Genomic DNA, 19,225 nt, shown 5'->3' on the forward strand with positions numbered 1-19,225 from the left:
TAATTTGTTATCTACGAAAGATAGGAGGAGTGGTTAAAAAAAAAAACATCCTGTGAGAAGGAAGTCAGATTTGATTCTGAAGGAAAAATTGCAACATTATAGGGCTTCACATAGCAGAGTGGTTAGTTAAGAAAGAACTTTCAGCTACCTGGCTGAGTCTGTTCAGGCTGCTTTAACAAAATACTGATGAGGTTTTGGGGTGGTGGTGGGGTTTCAGAGCCGATGGCCAAGAAAGAATTCCTGAAGACGTCTTTGGTACAAAAAGGTGATTTTATTAAAGCATGGAGACATGGGCAGAAAGAGCTGCGCTGGGCTTGTTAAGAATGACTGGTTATATATTATGGAGTTGGGGGAGATAAAGTCAAGGGGCAGTTTCTTAATGGAATTTCCATATGCTAAAGAAGACTCATAGATTACTGGAGGCCTAGCTAGTTTGGGTCTTAGCAGCTACCAATGAAGAGCATAGATTAGAATGAGACATCTCTCCAGAAGAGAATGTCAGATGTCTTCTATATAGTGGCACTGGAGAAGAATGATGAAAGACTAAACTCTAAAGCTGTGATAGAGAAGGGATGGAGTACAACACCTGTGAAGGAGCATTGAAGGTATATGCTGATCTCTTAGGACCCTGGTTAAGTGAGACGGAAGGCCAAGAACCTTGCATTTTATTCTTCATTAATTCAGAGAATGGTGAAGCCATCCTCAGTGATGGAGAACAAAAACAAATGGCAAAGTAAGAGAGAGGAGAGTGATGTCTCCCGATTTGAGAATATTAAGCTCCTTCTTTTCATTTTCTTCCATTCGCTAAATTTGCAAAATGAGCCTCAGTTACTTTTTTTTTTTTTTTTTAATTTTTTTTTTCTTCAACGTTTTTATTTATTTTTGGGACAGAGAGAGACAGAGCATGAACGGGGGAGGGGCAGAGAGAGAGGGAGACACAGAATCGGAAACAGGCTCCAGGCTCCGAGCCATCAGCCCAGAGCCTGATGCGGGGCTCGAACTCACGGACCGCGAGATCGTGACCTGGCTGAAGTCGGACGCTTAACCGACTGTGCCACCCAGGCGCCCCAGAGCCTCAGTTACTTTTTAATGAGAAAAAAAACAATGCTCATAGTTAAGATTTTAAGAGACCTAAATTAGGAATATATGATTTTTAAAACTGGAAGAAAAATGGGCACCTGGGAGGCTCCCCTGGTTGAACATCTGACTCTTGATTTCAGCTCAGGTCTTGATCTCATGGTTTGTGAGATTGAGCCCTGTGTAGGACTCCATGCTGACAACAGGGAGCCTGCTTGAGATTTTCTCTTTCCATCTCTGTCCCTCCCTGACTCGAGCTTTCTCTCTCAAATAAATAAATAAAAATAAGCTTAAAAAAATAAAATAGGAACAAAAAAGAAAACCATTTTAACGTTTCAGAAGCCTGTGACATTAAAATGAAGAATAACATGGGGTACCTGGGTGGCTCAGTAGGTTAAGCGTCTGACTTTGGCTTAGGTCATGATCTTATGGTTCCTGAGTTCGAGTCCCGTGTCAGGCTCTGTGCTGACAGCTCAGAGCCTGGAGCCTGCTTGATCTGTGTCTCCCTCTCTGTCTGCCCTTCCCCTGCTCATGCTCTGTCTCTGTCTGTCTCTGAAAAAAAAATAAATAAACATTAAAAAATAATAAAATGAAGAATAACATTGCATGGCATTTCCATGTTCAGAAGTCCAGACTAGAAATTGAGCTTTAGGCATCAGATTATAGGTGGTAAGTGAAGCGAGGTGAGGATGCTATCATTTAATCATCCTTTTCCCTTCATTTATCCATTCATGCCATGAATCGTCTATGCCATACATTACACCATACATTTCAAGTCCTGTGATAGATACTAGGAAAGGCACTGTACAGAAAGGGAGCATAGAACAAGAAACAAAAGTAGAGAAGCGTGTATTCTAAAGGTGAACTGACCTTTGAATGCCAAATGGGGAGAAAAACTGAAATAGATACAGAGGAGGAGCTAAAGGCAGAAGCATAAAAACTAGGAGGAAATTATGCCCCATAAGACAAGAAAATATCAAGACAAAGAATACTTTGATCTGAATTTGTATTGTTAAAATAAAAACTTGTTTCTTCATCCCTTGAATCAGTGATGCTCAAATTTGTATTGGAAATGGAAATATTTCCCTAACAATAGCTTACATAAGGATCCAAAGTGACAGTGTGAGCCCTTTCTAACAACCTAGCCGCCAGCCACTCCCTGATCTCATATTCCCTCAGGCAATCTGGAGGGGGCTTGAAGAGCTGCTAGAAAAAATACTACTCACACATCTTATCTTAGATAATACAAATTAATACCCAAATTTGTTTTTAATAGAATGGCAATTACCAGGTCCTGGTAGGGGCATAGAAGAACTGGCTGTCTAATAAAACACAGGTGGTGTAGAGTACATCAGTATAACTCCGTTAGGAAAACTGGCAATATCTACTGAAGCTATGTCCGTCCATAAAATGGACAGCAATTCCTCTTTAGGCATAAACCTATGAGCAATTTGTTAATATGCTCAGCCAAGACATGTACCAGAATGATCTTAGCGGTACCCCTTGTCATATCTCAAACGGGGAACAACACAAATGTCAAAAAAATATAGAGAGAGAAAAATAATTTTAGGTGTGCTCACTGAGAGGGAATGGTATACAATACTGAGATTGAAAAATCTAGAACTATGTACAATGATAGATCTAAGTTTCACAAACTGTGTGTTAAAGAAGCAACTCCAGATGCCAAAGAATCTATGCTGGATGATTCTATTTACATAACAAATTCAGGCAAAACTAACAGAAAGTGACCAAAGTCATGACAGCTGATTTCCTGAGGAATTAATGACTGCAAAGGGATGTGAGGATGACGCCTGGGGTGCTGGGGACTTTTTTCATATATGTACAGGTGACATCAATGTCTTCAGTTTGTGACAGTCTAATCATATACTTATCATAGTGGACTTTTCTGCACAGAGATTTTGCCTCAACAAAAAGCTTTAAAAATTAAACAAAACTTAGGCATGTACATATTTTCTGGCACTTCAACTAGATTAGATGTTCACTGAAACAGACGACACATCAGTTTCTATTTCATGTCTATCTCCACACTGTCAATAGAACTCTAACACTCAGTTCTCATTGAATGCTTATTTAGTACATTTTACTATTGCATGTGAATGGAGGCTTTTGAAAATAACAGATGTGTTTGTTGCTTTGTGAGAAAATAATTGTAAATTATTATGACAAACTTAGAAAATAAGTATTTATGATGTAACTGTCATTTTCTACTTGGGGAAAAAAAAAGCACTGCCCATCATGTCCTTTGGTCATTCTTTTGATTTAAACTCCCAACAAATGCCTCTGACCTATTGTGAATGGATGAAATCAGGGACTAGAAATCCTTGCTTAGCACATGCATCTAATTTTTCTTCTTTTAAGAGAGATTTCCATTCTTGTCAAAAGAAGATGTAACATAAAATAACCTTGAAATAAGTTCATCTGCCTCTAAAATTGCTTCTCATCTGTGAATTAATACAAACAAAATTGCATGCTTATCATTTCAAGGAGCTAGCATGAGCTATCTTGATTCCAGTGATTTACTCAAAAACATTCTGCAACAACATTTTGAAAATATTTGTTTTGTCATGGTAATGTTGCAGAATGATACATTTTCAATCTATATAAGCATCCTTATGTTCAGGCCTTTGTATTGGATCAATAATTATGCTTGGGTTATTTTATTTCCGTAGCCTTTAAGTAGCATTTTGAAGTTTCACTATTATTAAATAAAATCAGTGAAAAAGCTTTATATTTCGTATTTTAAAAGGATTCTAAAGAGGAAACATTGGACTTCACTGTCATCTCTAAGTTTACAGCATTTCCCCCTTATGTTCACACTTCCTGTCCTCTCTCTGCCCTACTTACTTATCGTCAGCATTTATCACTACTATGGTTCTCTAAACTTTATTTATCTTATTTCTTCTTGTCTCCTCTGTTATGACATAAGATCATTGAAAGCAACGATTATTATCTGTTCTGTTCTCTGCTCTATACTTGACATTTTTGGAACAATACATGATACACAGGAGGTGCTCAACAAATACTTTTGAATGAATGGATAAGCTGCAAACAATTTAATAGTTTCAGGATAAAATGTTAGAGAAGGCTAAATTCTCAGAAGATAGCACAGTTTTCAGCAAACTGTGGTTTTTGCTGATAGCTTCTAAAAGAACACGGAGAAGAAGTTATGTTCTAACTCTAAAGCTCTCCTTAGGGGCACCTGGGTGGCTCCATCAGTTAAGCATCGGACTCTTGAATTTGGCTCAGGTCATGAGCTCATGGTTTGTGAGATTCAGCCCCATATCAGGCTCCACACTGGCAGCATAGAGCCTGCTTGGGATTCTCTTGGGATTCTCTCTCTCCTCCCTCTCCTCCCTCCCCATTGCTCATGCTCTCTCTCTCTCTCTCAAAAATAAATAAACATTAAAAAAAAAAAAAAGAAAAGAAAAGTTGAAAGCTCTCCATAGGTGGATTGTTTTCATAAGCAATGTAACTGCTTAGATCTGAGGTTCTTCATTCATACTGTTTGTGTTAGAATAAAAAACAACCCATGGGGCGTCTAGGTGGCTCATTCCGTTAAGCGTCCGACTTCAGCTCAGGTCACGATCTCACGGTCCGTGAGTTCGAGCCCCACGTTGGGCTGTGGGCTGATGGCTCAGAGCCTGGAGCCTGCTTCTGGTTCTGTGTCTCCCTCTCTCTCTGCCCCTCCCCCGTTCATGCTCTGTCTCTCTCTGTCTCAAAAATAAATAAAGGTTAAAAAAAATTTTTTTTTAAAAGAATAAAAAACAACCCTAGCAGAAGGAGGGGCCAAAGTTTCTCCAGGCCTCCAGCCAGAGTTCTTGTATTAACTTCTGCTGATCATTAGTCAAAATGCATTTTTTAAACTGCTTTGAAACCCTCCATGTAATTGCTGTGTCTTCAAAGGAATACAATAGTCTGGTGATAGGATTGCATCTATTTTCTGATTTGTTCTGGAAACAAGCACAAGATTTAATTTCTAGAACCAGTAAATATGGTATCTCTGCCTTAGAAAAGTTTTAAATATTCTGTGTAACCATAGTTAAACTCTTGTTACATGACTGAATATACACTAATATCAAGGCTTTAGGGGGTACACAATGCAGAGTAGAGACTTTGTCATTTTGTTAGGAATATACAGATATGATGAACATGTGAAAAGCTGAGGGAAAGAAGAAACTTCATTCCAGGAATAGATTTTCACTGAGATTTAGCATGACTGTATTTTGAATCCTAGCCTTAAAATATTTTTTCTAAATATGTACTAATATAAATTTTATTCTAGGAATTTGGATTTCATCAGCACACAGTAATAAGTAAAGATTCTCTACTTAGTTTGTATTCTATCAAGCGAAAACAAACAATAATCAATAAATCTAATAAATAAATATGAATTTTAATACGAAGTGGTGGGTTGATAAAAGAAAAGACAGTATGAGAGTAGTGAGTTGAATGGTGGCCCCAAAATGTTATATCTAAGTCATAATCTGGGAACCTGTGAACATGACCTTCTTTCCAAAGAGTCTTTTTAGATGCAATTAAGTTAAGGATCTCAGGATAAAACCATCCTGGATTTAGATTGAACCCTAACAGTAACAGGTGTCTTTTTATGAAAAAGGCAAAGGGAGAGTTAAGACCCAGAGATACACAGAGAAGACAAGAGACACAGGGATCGGTGCTATGCAGCCACAAGCCAATGATTTTCTTGAGTCCCTCTAAACAAAGAGGCAAAGAAGGGTTCTCCTGGTAGCCTCCAGAGGGAGCATTACCCCACATACACTTTTTGCAGACTTGGCGACCTTCACTCCTGTGAGAATTTAAAATACTGTTGTTTTGAAGTCCCCACATCTGAGGTAATTTGTTATGGCAAGCTTGGGAAATAAATACAGTGAGTAAAGGGGAATACTGGATTACCATAGGTGGGAGGGGCTGGTGGCCACATTGAGGACGTCATATTTGGGCTAGACTTAACAGTAATTCACAGGATTAATTATAGATAAGCTTTTTAAGCACAACCTGGGTGTAATTTAAATTTTGGAGAGGACTATGAAATTAGTTATCTCTTTGGAATCAATTTAACATACATTAGCATGGGCAGGGCAAGCATGAGTTGAATAACAAAGAGCTTTTTAGCACAGGCAAAATCTGTGCAAACTTTCAAAGACAAATACACAGTTAGCATAACACATTGATTAAGATGGCGGACTTCAGATTCTAAATGGTCTGATTTTAAGTCCAAGTTTCTCGTTTACTCTCCATGTGATTTCAGGCATGTTACCCGTGCTTCATTTTTTTTCATCTGTAATACAGGAGTAATAATCAGGTCATTGTGGAAATTACGTGAGTTAAAATACAATTTAAAGCAATACCTAAGAGAGACACCTGGGCGGGTCAGTTGGTTGAGCATCCAACTCTTGGTTTTGGCTCAGGTCATGATCTCATGGTTTGTGAGTTCAGTTCAAGCCCCGCATCAAACTTGGAATTCTCTCTCTCTCTCCCTTGTCTCTGTTCTTCCCTCATGCAACCACTAGCTTTCTCTCTCTCTCTCTCTCTCTCTCAAAAATAAATAAACTTAAAAAATTATTTAAAGAAAACACCCAACAAACTACAAATGTTAGCTGTTAATTTACAGGGAAGAGAAATTTCTCAAAAAGTTGTAGCAATTGGTAATTATCTGAGTAATCACCTAAGGGAATTACATCCTTCTAGAGACATGGTCAGAGAAATGAGAGTTATTATATACTCTGTGACGCTTTAGATATAGATCTGGATATTTGCCTTATTAAGAAAAAAAAATGTGGCCTGAGGTAGAAGGAGAGTTTTCATTTTGGGATAAATCAACATTATTCCCATGATATTTAATAAGACAGGCAATAGAGATTCAATTTTGTTTATTAATTGAGCATGGCACCTCCTTTAGCTGCAGTTTCTTCCACTATGTCAACGATAATATTAATACCTCCTAAGTAAAGGGGGAGAATTGAGTGAAGCAGTAAAGCAAATTCTCCCACAGGCTAGTTGTAAATTAGGTATTTCCGAAACCAGATTATGTCTCCTATTACTGGTGTATTAATTTCTGTGGACTGCCTAGGACTCTGAGGGAGAATGAAGAGGGAGTGATTAACACATCTTTGGTAATTGTGCTATGCCAGGCTGTTCTAATCTGCTTATCTACACTGCCTGCTGCTTTCTCCTGCCAGCTCTCATCAGTGTCTCATCAGGGCACAGCTCTGTGGAACAACCTGCTAGTGACTAGGCTTCTGGGCTACAAGTTCTGTCTGTCTGCTACTCTTCAAGAACAACAAGCCTTTCTTAGAACTCTGTTAGAGGCCAGGAAAGGAGCTAAATGGTGACACTGTCCACCCATCGTTTGTATTTGCTCCATGATTTTTTTAATCTAGGCTTCATGTCCCTTTTTTCCTACAGTGTGGAAATATATTGCATTCTAAGCAAGTCTCTACCAACGTGAACTATCAGAATTACCTTTGACAGATTCTTAATCTTTTCAAGTAAAGATCTCAGTGTTCCCATTCATTCAGTTGACACTGTTTCTGTCTTTAGGTAGAGATTTTAAATAGGCTTCTCAAGTGTTTGCATATGAGGCAGAGAAAAATGGGATAATTTTCAGGTCTATCCCATTGTTCGTCTGCCAGTCTTTGTCAAACCACTTGAGAATGTAAAGGAAGAAATTATTCTCTCTCTAAGGAAAATAGGCTTCACTGTCAAATTAATTATCCAGATACAAACTTTTTACTTACAAATGGTTCTAGAGCCAATTAATTAATTTTGCTCACTTTATTTTACAATATGTCAAGAGAAAAAAGGATTAGAAAACAATGACCAAGACCAAATTCCTTTCCTTGAACAGAGGTCACATGTCAGGGGTATTATTATCAAGGTATTGATTATGATTGGTTTATATAAATAAATGGCCTCTAATTACATAAATGTAATCAATTTAAATATTCTAATATATAGCTATACACCATTATCATTAGTGTTGCCTTATTGCCTATTATTTATTATGTAGAGTCAGATATAATCAAGAAGACGAATACAGTATAATTAGTACATTTCGTCCAAAGAACTTTCATCATCATAATCATCACATGCTACAACATAAAAATTACTGGGGCGCCTGGGTGGCTCAGTCGGTTAAGCGTCCGACTTCGGCTCAGGTCATGATCTCACAGTCCGTGAGTTCGAGCCCCGTGTAGGGCTCTGTGCTGCCAGCTCAGAGCCTGGAGCCTGTTTCAGATTCTGTGTCTCCCTCTCTCTGCCCCTCCCCCATTCATGCTCTGTCTCTCTCTGTCTCAAAAATAAATAAACATTAAAAAAAAATTTAAAAATTACAATAACAAGAGTAATTGCTAATATTTTTGATAGAAACCTGTAGGTTATAAAGTGACATACATGCATAAATATATCTTCATATATGTGTGTATGTACATAGACACTTGACATATATTGAATTATTTTAGAGCTGTCACCTTCAAAACAATGTCATGGGGGCTTCCCATTAGATATCACAGTGATCTAAGCAGTGTCATAAAAAGGGAAATCAATGAGCTTTGGATTCAGATAGTTCTAAATTTGAAAGCCATCTCCTCTACTTAGTTGCTCTGTGACTTGAAATAAGACATTTAGCTTCATTTAGCCATATCTTTCTTACTTACCAAAAAGTGAGGTGATTAATATGTACCTTTGGGATTACTCATGGGATTAAATATGCTAATTAAATGTAAAATATGTACAGAGCCTACTCCATCGGAACTTGATGAGTAAGTTAACCCTTGTTTAACTAATTACCTAAATCTTGCCCATCATAAAATGGTGTTAGTATTTTTTCAATGAGCATATGTATACTTGCAACTTTATGCAACTGTTACACAACATTTTGTAGTATATATTATCATTTATTCCTATTGTAAGAAAAGAGCTGCTATGAGATATTTTTATATTTTAATTAAATACATTAATTGCTATTAAAGTGATTATCCAGTATCTACATTATTTCCCAAGAGGAATATCAACCACAAAAAAAATCTCAGTGTAATTACTAAAGCCCTTTCAAATAGTTTCAGATACAATGGCAGTGTATGGAAAAAAAAAAAAAAATTGATTTGCCTCTAAAAGTCCTGCCTTACTCCAGGAAATTAGTTGCAACAATGGAAGAAAACATGACTGACAAATAACTAAAATGGTGGATTTCTTCTGCACACACTTAAATCTATTGCTTCTCTATATTTGTATTCAGTGAGTCTCTTCTTTTCACCTTGGAAAACGCTAGACTAAACCATAGTTCAGGCTCTCCGTCCATGTCCATTCTTTTCCTCACAGGGTAAAGCTGTCCTATCCCAGCATGAAAGTGTTGGACCATATGCTGCTCTGTTCTTCCACTGTGAAGTTAAGCTCCTACCGTCTCGTGGAAAATTGTGTCACTAGGAGACCAAATATGAGGCATAACAATTTTCTATATTGAACATATAGAAATAAAAATAAAAGTAGAATGACAGAGAAAAATAAAAATAGCGTATTGTAAAACCGTTTTGGGCAATTTGTGTATGCATGTTTCCATAGGAACAGTATTATGTATGAAGGGTAGTTTTGTAAACAAACTACTTATATACCTAAAATAGATATTTGTGCTTTTTCATATAGTTAATAAAACTATTAAAATATAGTTGTTGCATCAAGGAATATTGATTAGTTACCTTCAGTTATTCCTAAAGTACCCAGAATTTATGGAATTAGAGCAGATACAGATTATGTTTAATATATCCTGAATGCTAATGTTTGAGTAAAACAAGAGATTTTTTTTTTTTTTTTCAACGTTTATTTTACTTTTGGGACAGAGAGAGACAGAGCATGAACGGGGGAGGGGCAGAGAGAGAGGGAGACACAGAATCGGAAACAGGCTCCAGGCTCTGAGCCATCAGCCCAGAGCCCGACGCGGGGCTCGAACTCACGGACCGAGAGATCGTGACCTGGCTGAAGTCGGACGCTTAACCGACTGCGCCACCCAGGCGCCCCAAAACAAGAGATTTTTAAGAAAAGGGAATGGATGGATGTTTCAGAGAATATTCTCAAAAAGGCTTTAAACCAACAAAAATTTTCCAGACTGAGTATGATGTTTAATTTTACTTGACAATTCATGAGTTTTCTTCTTTCTGAATATACTGCTTCTTCTCATACTGCTCTTATACTTATCAGACACAATTAAGGAAGTTTTTGGCTCATTATTATCCTGAGGGCAAGATAGAAAAATAATGAGAAGGTTAGAAAGGATAACAAAATGAGTACCTGAAGTAAATTTATTCAACTGTCAGCAATGAACAAAATCATATCAGAGACAACATTTCCTTGTCTCCTCGGGAAGTTTGTAAAGGGAGCAAATGAGCAAAGAATGTTTAGTTGTTGTCCCTCTTTGTCTACTGCTCCTTAGTGTGGGGAATATGTTTAGGAATTCCCTGGGCTTGCACCCATGGGTTAACAAGGCATAAAGAATTAGAAAGTCATAGGATGCTCACACCCAAGTTTGGGTAAACAAGATTAGGTAAATAGGTACAGAGAGGGTGGGGCAAAGGCAAAGGACAAGAGCAGAAAGCTGATTTCCCAGAAAGGAAGGACCAAATTAGGTAAACAGGTAAATAGGGCTATGGATTGCTGCTGGGTGATGTTGCCCAGAGTGGAGATAATTAGCAAAAGAAAGGTGCCTTGTTGACCCTGAGGTAGCATGCTCTATCTGCCTTATCCCCTAGGCCAGCTAAGATAAACACACAAGGCACCTCATGTCTACCATTAACAACCAGCTCCCAGGTGCCAGGATTTTGTTTTTTATTGACCTAAACCCCTAACATCATATATCTTCGAAACCCCCTTTCCCTCAGCCCATGAGTTAATGTTCACAGATTCACTGTCTCTGTGCATGTCCATCATGCTTGTAAGCCTTCTGATCTTAATAAATTTGGAGCAGGGACCCTTATTCGGGGCATTTGTCTTCTCCTGGACACGAGCCATCTCTCACATTTAAAAAAAATTTTTTTTTCAACGTTTATTTATTTTTGGGACAGAGAGAGACAGAGCATGAACGGGGGAGGGGCAGAGAGAGAGGGAGACACAGAATCGGAAACAGGCTCCAGGCTCTGAGCCATCAGCCCAGAGCCCGACGCGGGGCTCGAACTCACAGACCGCGAGATCGTGACCTGGCTGAAGTCGGACGCTTAACCGACTGCGCCACCCAGGGGCCCCTCATCTCTCACATTTTAATCCTACATCCCACTTTCTTGCTAGACAAGAAAGAACTCTAGACCCAGAGTCTAGAGCACCTTAGTATCATTTATTAGAATGCTTTTGTTACTGTTGAAAGCTCATGCTGGGGATGGATGGGCAGGTTAGTGTTGAATTTGGTAGAGGGGAAGGAAAATAATCTTTTACACGTAGCTAGATATTACCAGATATGTGTTGAAAACTCATAGCCTCATGTATTCAAAATACAATGAGGAGTTTGCAGTTTTATTTTGTATTGTTTTGTTTTACCTTATTTTTATAACGCTGGTCATGACCTACCAATAGCTCATCATCTTTGGTTTGAAGAAAGCTTTGCCCCTGAGTTGTGTAACTTCTCCAATTTCTCCTGAGGAATCCTGCCAATGAGGGACCATCATAGTCTTGTGTTCTGAGAGCACAGTATTGATGATGTCCAAGTGAATATTCTACTCTGTCCCTTCCTTGAGAATTTGCAAGGGAAATAAAACCTATCTGATTTCTCTACTTTACATTTGTATCACCTCTCTTTCACATTCTTTACTTCTCCAGTATACGTACCCAGGTTTTCACTTTCTCTTGCTTCTTAAGGGATTTTCTCCTTTGTCCTGGCATCGTTTTTCCTGGGTATTGTCATTTTTTCCTGTGAGTTCTGCCTTAATATGGAAGGGACATTCACTCCACACTCTTAATGAAATTTGACCAGCACTGACCCAAACCACTGAGAGAGAGAATAGTCTAACCAGTCTTTGTGCTTGTTTGTGTCAATTGCTCATGCTCTGGGTAGAGCCTGGACTACTCTTTTTGAGTTGGCAATCGGATCATGTTATTCCCCATGTTCAAATCCATTCCTTAGAACTTAGACCTACCAACCACTAAGGTTAGGGTAAACTATGTTCTCACAGTTTCTCATATCATAGTTCTCATATCATCTCACAACTTTCATCTCATAATCCCTAACCCCGCACTCAGTGTGCTCCAGCCACACGGGAAGAAGATTGTTCCCACCATAGTGCTCTGAAACTTTTCAGCCTACATTGTATGACTCTCTATAGTTTAAATGTAATACTTGGCTCTTCATCATTACTCCGAATTATTTTAAACTTTTTTTAGTCATGAAAATATTTCTTTAACCAGCATTGAAATGGAAATCGAGTCAACTGCCATGAGAGTGGAAGCCCTTTTCAAGACTATATCCCTCCGATGACTATCTTATCCCATATTCCCTAAGATGGGTCTGAAGTGGGCTTGTATAACCACTAGAAAAGTGCCTTTTCAAACACTGTGCCATAGTATATATTCTTTTATGTCTTATCATTTCACATGTTTATAATACATTCAGATCGTAAATTAACATACTTTTTGAATTTTAATTTTGGTACTCAACTCTTTAAAAGCACATATCAAATATGTACCTTAAATGTACAAATATCAGTAGATTCTTGCAATTATCAATTCAAGTCTGAGCTAATTTTCCCTGTCTACTTCAAATTTTATTTGTTCTTAATCTACTGATGACATTCTTTTATTAGTTTATAGTGTATAATATCTCCAAGTTTACTCATCTTTGGGAAATGTTAGTTTAGGCAAGAATTGCATAATAGCTGGAAAAAAAATGTTTTCACTAGAAAAAAAAAAAACAAAAAACTCTTGTTTTCTCATTTAGGTTTCACATTGCAAAACAAAGTATATGCCAGTTTTTAACCACATTAACTCTTTTCCTTTTATGTCAAGAAATGAGTTCATAGTATCATTGGCCTATGATTAAAATTAGCTTGCTGAAGTTGAAGAAGAATGGTTCTCAAGTGGATGGAGTTTACTTTGAGCCATTAACTTTCTTCAGATCTCTTTCTTGGGGTGATATTCACCTGTATCATGAGGGACTTTAAATACTATTTTTTGTTTTGTTCTCCTCAGACACTATAAGCTCAATCACTGAGAAGTGTCTTTCCTTCTCTGAAACATCTATACCCATCCAGAATTATAATGAAATGATCAGAAAAAATTGTTGAGTTGAAGAATATGCCTCCTAGTATAGCTTTACTTTCTTGAAATACTTTTAATGAAATGGTTATCTAGATATGCTATCTCATTTCCCCTCTTACATGATTTTTTGGACTCTCTAAGTAAATTTTCAGTTTCATTTTTACATCAAAACTACTCAGACCAATGTTTCAATACCTCCATGTTGTTGAATCTACTAATCATATCTCAATATTCATATTACGTGACCTGTCAATAGCATTTGAGATAATTGATCGCCTTCCTGAAAATCAGTGGCTTTCAGATCACATGCCTGATTTTTCTTCTACCACTTAGGTGTCTGCTTCTCAATCTCTTTTGCTTGTCCGTCATCATATCCCTGATCACTAAACATTGGAATGACTCAGGGCTCTACCCTTGGGCCTCTTCTCTAGCTATAGTTACTCTGTAGTGGATCACATTAAACCCTAGACTTCAATACATGTGAATGATGGTGATTTACATATTTATGTCTTTTTTTTTTTACATTTATTTATTTTTGAGAGACAGAGAGAGACAGAGCACGACAGAGCACAAGTGGGGGAGGGACAGAGAGAGAGGGAGACACAGAATCCAAAGTAGGCTCCAGGCTCCAAGTTGTCAGTACAGAGCCAACACCGGGCTCCAACCCACAAACCGTGGGATCATGACCTGAGCTGAAGTTGGACATGTAACCGACGGAGCCACCCAGGCACCCCTGAACATTTATGTCTTAAACCAAGGCCTTTTACATGAACTCTGCTTGGATGCCTAAGAAACGAATCAATATTCACAAAATTGAGCCTAGTAAAAAAAAAAAAAAAAAACTTAGCCAGCAGCATATGGTCAACAAATAACTGCTGAATGAATAAATAACATTATATGATAATAATAATTATAATAACAATAAATTATTTATTTATTTATTTATTTATTTATTTATTTATTTATACTTTCATCTTCCCTATCTGAATAAAGGGTAAATAGATTCTTCCAGCTGCTCAGGCCAAAAAGCATATGGTTAAAACTGATGTTTTCTCTTGTACTCCACATCCAATTTGTCAGCAAATACTCTTTGATCTACTCTCAAAATCAATCCAGAATCGTGACCTGACAGGAAGCCCTCCTTTGACTGTAGATATCTGGAGCCTATATCGTTTTACACATCTACACAATGAAGGATATCCTAGCTATTATTGAGATCCAGTGGCTTACACAGAGCCTGGATTAAAAAAATGACCAGATTAGAATCAGCCAGATACTCAATAATAGTGAATTTATTATTCACTATGGTGATGCAAAATTTTCAAATTTGAGACAAAAAGATTTTGAACATCTGCTTCCTTACTTTGCCAATCTAACAAAAAGCTGTAACACTAAATTAAAATCTTTTTTTTTTAAACATAAGAGATCAGGGGTGCCTGGGTGGCTCAGTCGGCTAAGCGTCCGACTTCAGCTCAGGTAACGATCTCGCAGCTCATGGGTTCGAGCCCCGCGTCGGGCTCTGCGCTGACAGCTCAGAGCCTGGAGCCTGTTTCAGAATCTGTGTCTCCTTCTCTCTCTGACCCACCCCATTCATGCTCTATCTCTCTCTGTCTCAAAAATAAATAAATGTTAAAAAAAATTACACATAAGAGATCATAACACCTACACCTAACCAACTTTTTCTGGAGGAGAATAAAAGTTATTGCTTGGGGACATAATCTGGCAAAATGGGAAAGTACTACATACAAACAAAATAAGATAAACAATTCAACAAGTTGTCTACCTGTTCTATAAGCTGAATAGAAATTCCAGGATGACAGCTGGACATCAGGTAAAAACAACAATAACAGTAACAAAGGTTCACATTGAACACAGAAAGAACTCACTGCATTCAGTGAAAAATGGATTCAAGAAGTGAGTATATTCCATTTCAAAAATACTATGAATCTGGAAGATATTAATGGTATGATGCAGACATATATTCTTCTCTACAAAAAGAAAACAAAACAGAAAAATGTGAGAAAAATAACAAAAATACAAAAAGAAAAAGTTTTCAAGTAATAATGCAAACTAAAACGTGGTAAAGTTTTTTTGACTAAGAAAAAAAATCCATTCAACTTTGTGATTTGGATCATCTTCTTTTAACCTACATAGAAAGAGTGTCCAACATTAAATTTGCTTCCTTATTACTTACTTACTTATTTATTTAATGTTCATTTATTTTTGAGAGACAGACAGAGTGAGAGTGGGGGAGGGGCAGAGGGAGAGGGAGACAAAATCCAAAGCAGATTCCAGGCTCTGAGCTGTCACCACAAAGCCCGATGCCAGGCTCAAACTCACAAACTGAGGGATCATGACCTGAGCTGAGGTTGCATGCTTAACCAACTGAGCCACCCAGGCACCCTGAATTTGCTTCCTATTGATCCAAAGAATTGATTGGTTTCTGCAAACATATTATAAATCCTGCTATTGATTTTCAATTTTTAGAAACAACCTAAAAGCAAACTTGAATAATTAAAATTACAGAATAATATTATAGGTGAAATATTTGAACATGCATGTTTAAAAATAATAATTAGATTTTTTAAAGTTAAAAATGGAATGCAGTCATGGTCCAGTTGATGAGACTTTTAAGGGGAAAAGCATGAAAGTTATTCTAAAGTTACTATAGAGGTAATAATTTCCTTATCATACATAATAGATAAATACTATACTTCTATTTCTTTTCTATGATCACTTAGGTAACAAGGTGAAATTCTTAAATATGATTACAATTAAAAGGAACAAAGTACAAAATATCTAATTATATATCTTTACATTTAATTTTAATCATATTATAATTCTCTAATTGAAAATTGTATAGCTACCATTTCTAGAATGGTATTTAATAAAACACTAATTAACAGTGGTTACTATTAGATGATAGAACTACAGATAAATTTCTTCCTTATACTTTTTTTCATTTTTTAATTAGATTTTTCCATTAGACTGTATTATTTTGAAATCAGAATAATTTGGTAAGGTTATTTCAAAAATAAAAGTAACCTTAATTATATTTTGTTTTCCTCATGTTTCATGACAGGCCTGTGAAGAAAAATAATTTGAAAATTGAACAAAATAACTAAGCCCAAGATAGCGACTTTTCTGTTTTTGCACCTGCTCACTGTAATAGGAAGTCTTCTAACATGGTAACCTATAATTCCTCCCAATTGTGCATATGCATTTCACCACTTACATCAAGTGGTAGAGTCTGAGCCAGCCTTATGTTCAGTAAAATAAAACTAAAGTGATGTTTGGGATATCACATCTGAGTTCAGGCTTTAAGAGAACTGTCAGCTTCTGCCCCTCCATGTTGGAGGGTAGGCATCATGCAGTGAGAAAGCCCACGCCAGTACCAAATTGTTAGAGGCCACATGGAGCAAGGTGGACATTCTAGCCACCGTTGGGAATCCAGCTGATTCAGTGATAGAGGTAATCTCACCATATATAATGTGGAGCCGAAAATCAGCCAAGCTGAGCTCAGTCAGCTCACAGAATCATAACAAATAGTCACTGCCAGTTTAAGTCACTGAGTTTGGGCATGATTTATCACGCAGCCACAAATAACAGATATACTTACTAAAAGTGGGTGTTGTGTTCAAAATATTCCATTGGCTTCCCTTCTCACAATAAAACCCAAAAGATAGTAAAATAAGAGTTTTGGGGAGGTCATCAAGACAATGTGACCATAGGTCTACCCATGAGTTGTACCCCACAGTTGGAGGCCCCTTACCCTCTCCTCATCCTTGAAAATGCATTCTGTTCACCTTCCCTGTTTCCAGAGGCTGCTCCAACAACATAGAACATGACCAAAATGTGTCTCATCACTTGAGACGTTGAGACTGTCCAGACAATATACATACTGAACCCAGTTAAGGCCTCTCTATAAACTTTTAAGATTTTGTGGGCACTGGTGCACCCCGGGGGTCTTAATCGGTTGAGCATCCGACACTTGATTTCCCAGGGTCATGGGATCGAGCCCCATGTCGGGCTCTGTGCTGAGCATGGGGTTTGCTTGGGATTCTCTCCCTCCCCCCTCCCTCTTTAAAAAAACAAAACAAAACCACTTTTGTGAGAGGAGACCTACTCATCTTGTGGCCACCCTAGACGAATGTCATACGTAATTTTTGTTGCTTATTAAACCTGTCACCTACCAATCTCTTTCTTGTCTCTTCCTACCTTCTACCTTCAGGGGCTGGTTTCAGATTACACCTGGGAGGCTCCTGAGAAACTTGCAAACCAACAGATATATTTTGTTCTGCCTAGAATTTTTTTAGGTAATATGTTTATTTTAAACCAGGGAGTAAGTTTCATGACCTGCTGAAAAACCCTGACTTAACAGAGTTGCAATGTATTACCAGACACACTAGAGCAAATGGTGGTGGTCAAACAATAACTCAAATTCCAGAAATTTGAAATATGGCAAGGCATATGCAGTAGAACAGCTTCTATGAACACGGATAGATTTTAATTCCTTCTTGGCCTATTAAGTCCATTTAGTATTCTTACAGATAAAAACCATTTTGGAGAATTGTGTTGAGCTCTCCAAGATGGCCAACTTAAGCAATACCTTTGCAATATATCTCCAGGGCATGTACTACTTGGGGAGAGTAGAGAAATGTTTGATTTTGTAATGGCTTAAAGTCATTTGAAGATATTGTATAATTTTTCATCAACTTTATACATAAAAAATTAGATTGACCTAAGTTTAGCTCTTTGGAGAATTGGCTTTTCAAATTTAACCTTGACCAGTTATACATTCAAATGATTTTATCTTTTTCACTACATGCATAATGTTTTGCCCTTCAGTTCTGGAGGCAAATTTCACCTTTTCTCCCTGACAGTGTCAGATGTCATTCAAGGATAAAAAAATGTCATTCAACATCTAACGCATCTGTTCTACTATTTAAGGTATTTCCGTATCATAATAAATTGTCAACCTCTTTCACTAATATATTTTGAACTCCTTAATAACTATTTGTAAAAATTAGAATTACATTTACTTTGCCTCTCACCATGACCTTCATATAGTTTTCATTTAATCAGTCAATAATTATTATATACAAGTGTTTTTAATTGATTATTTTTGTAATGGTAAGGTGAAAGTATTTTAATGTATATTAACTTAAAGGTATAATTTTGCTCCTGTTTGCATTATACTTAAGATAAGAAAAATCTATCATTTTAATATTCTAAAAGCTAACAGTTTATTCTTATTCATTATATGATTCACTTTTCAATAAAAACATGAAAAATAAACACATCATCATGCTTAGCCTTATTGATATTCTAGCATACCATGTTCTTGCCTATATTTAACAGCTTTTTTATGCTATTGACTGATAAATTAATAATTGATTTTAAACACATATTTTATTTTATTTTTTTTAAATGTTTATTTATATTGAGAGAGAGAGTGAATGTGCATATGAGGGGGACGGGTAGAGAGAAAGGGAGAGAGAGTATCCGAATCAGACTCCACGCTCAGAACCAAGCCTTACTTGGGGCTCAGGACTCGATATCATGAACTGTGAGATCATGACCTGAGCAGAAATCAAGAGTCAGAAGCTTAACCAACTGAGCCACTCAGGCACCCCTAAACACATACTTTAGTGGTCCTACTGAAATTCATAATATCGTACACTTGTCAAGTATTTAGTTGTCACAATACATTATGAAGTAGAAATTATTATTATAATAATTCCCATTTTGGAGATAAGAAAAATAAAAACCAGAAAGACTGAATACTAAAATATCCAAATGCCACTTATTTTGTATTTAAGCATGTTGAAGGTATTTTGGTTTACCGCAATATCAGAATTCTACTTAATACTTAAAA

At 37.0% G+C, this 19,225-nt stretch overlaps 1 pseudogene; it reads left to right on the top strand.

Annotated features, from left to right (window-relative positions):
- The first annotated feature begins 572 nt into the window (after nt 1-572).
- Nucleotides 573-19,225, top strand: part of LOC115524964 — a 66,175-nt pseudogene continuing 47,522 nt past the window's right edge.

The sequence above is a fragment of the Lynx canadensis genome, chromosome A1 (genome assembly GCF_007474595.2).
Source record: "Lynx canadensis isolate LIC74 chromosome A1, mLynCan4.pri.v2, whole genome shotgun sequence".
In the NCBI taxonomy this organism is placed as follows: Eukaryota; Metazoa; Chordata; class Mammalia; order Carnivora; family Felidae; genus Lynx; species Lynx canadensis.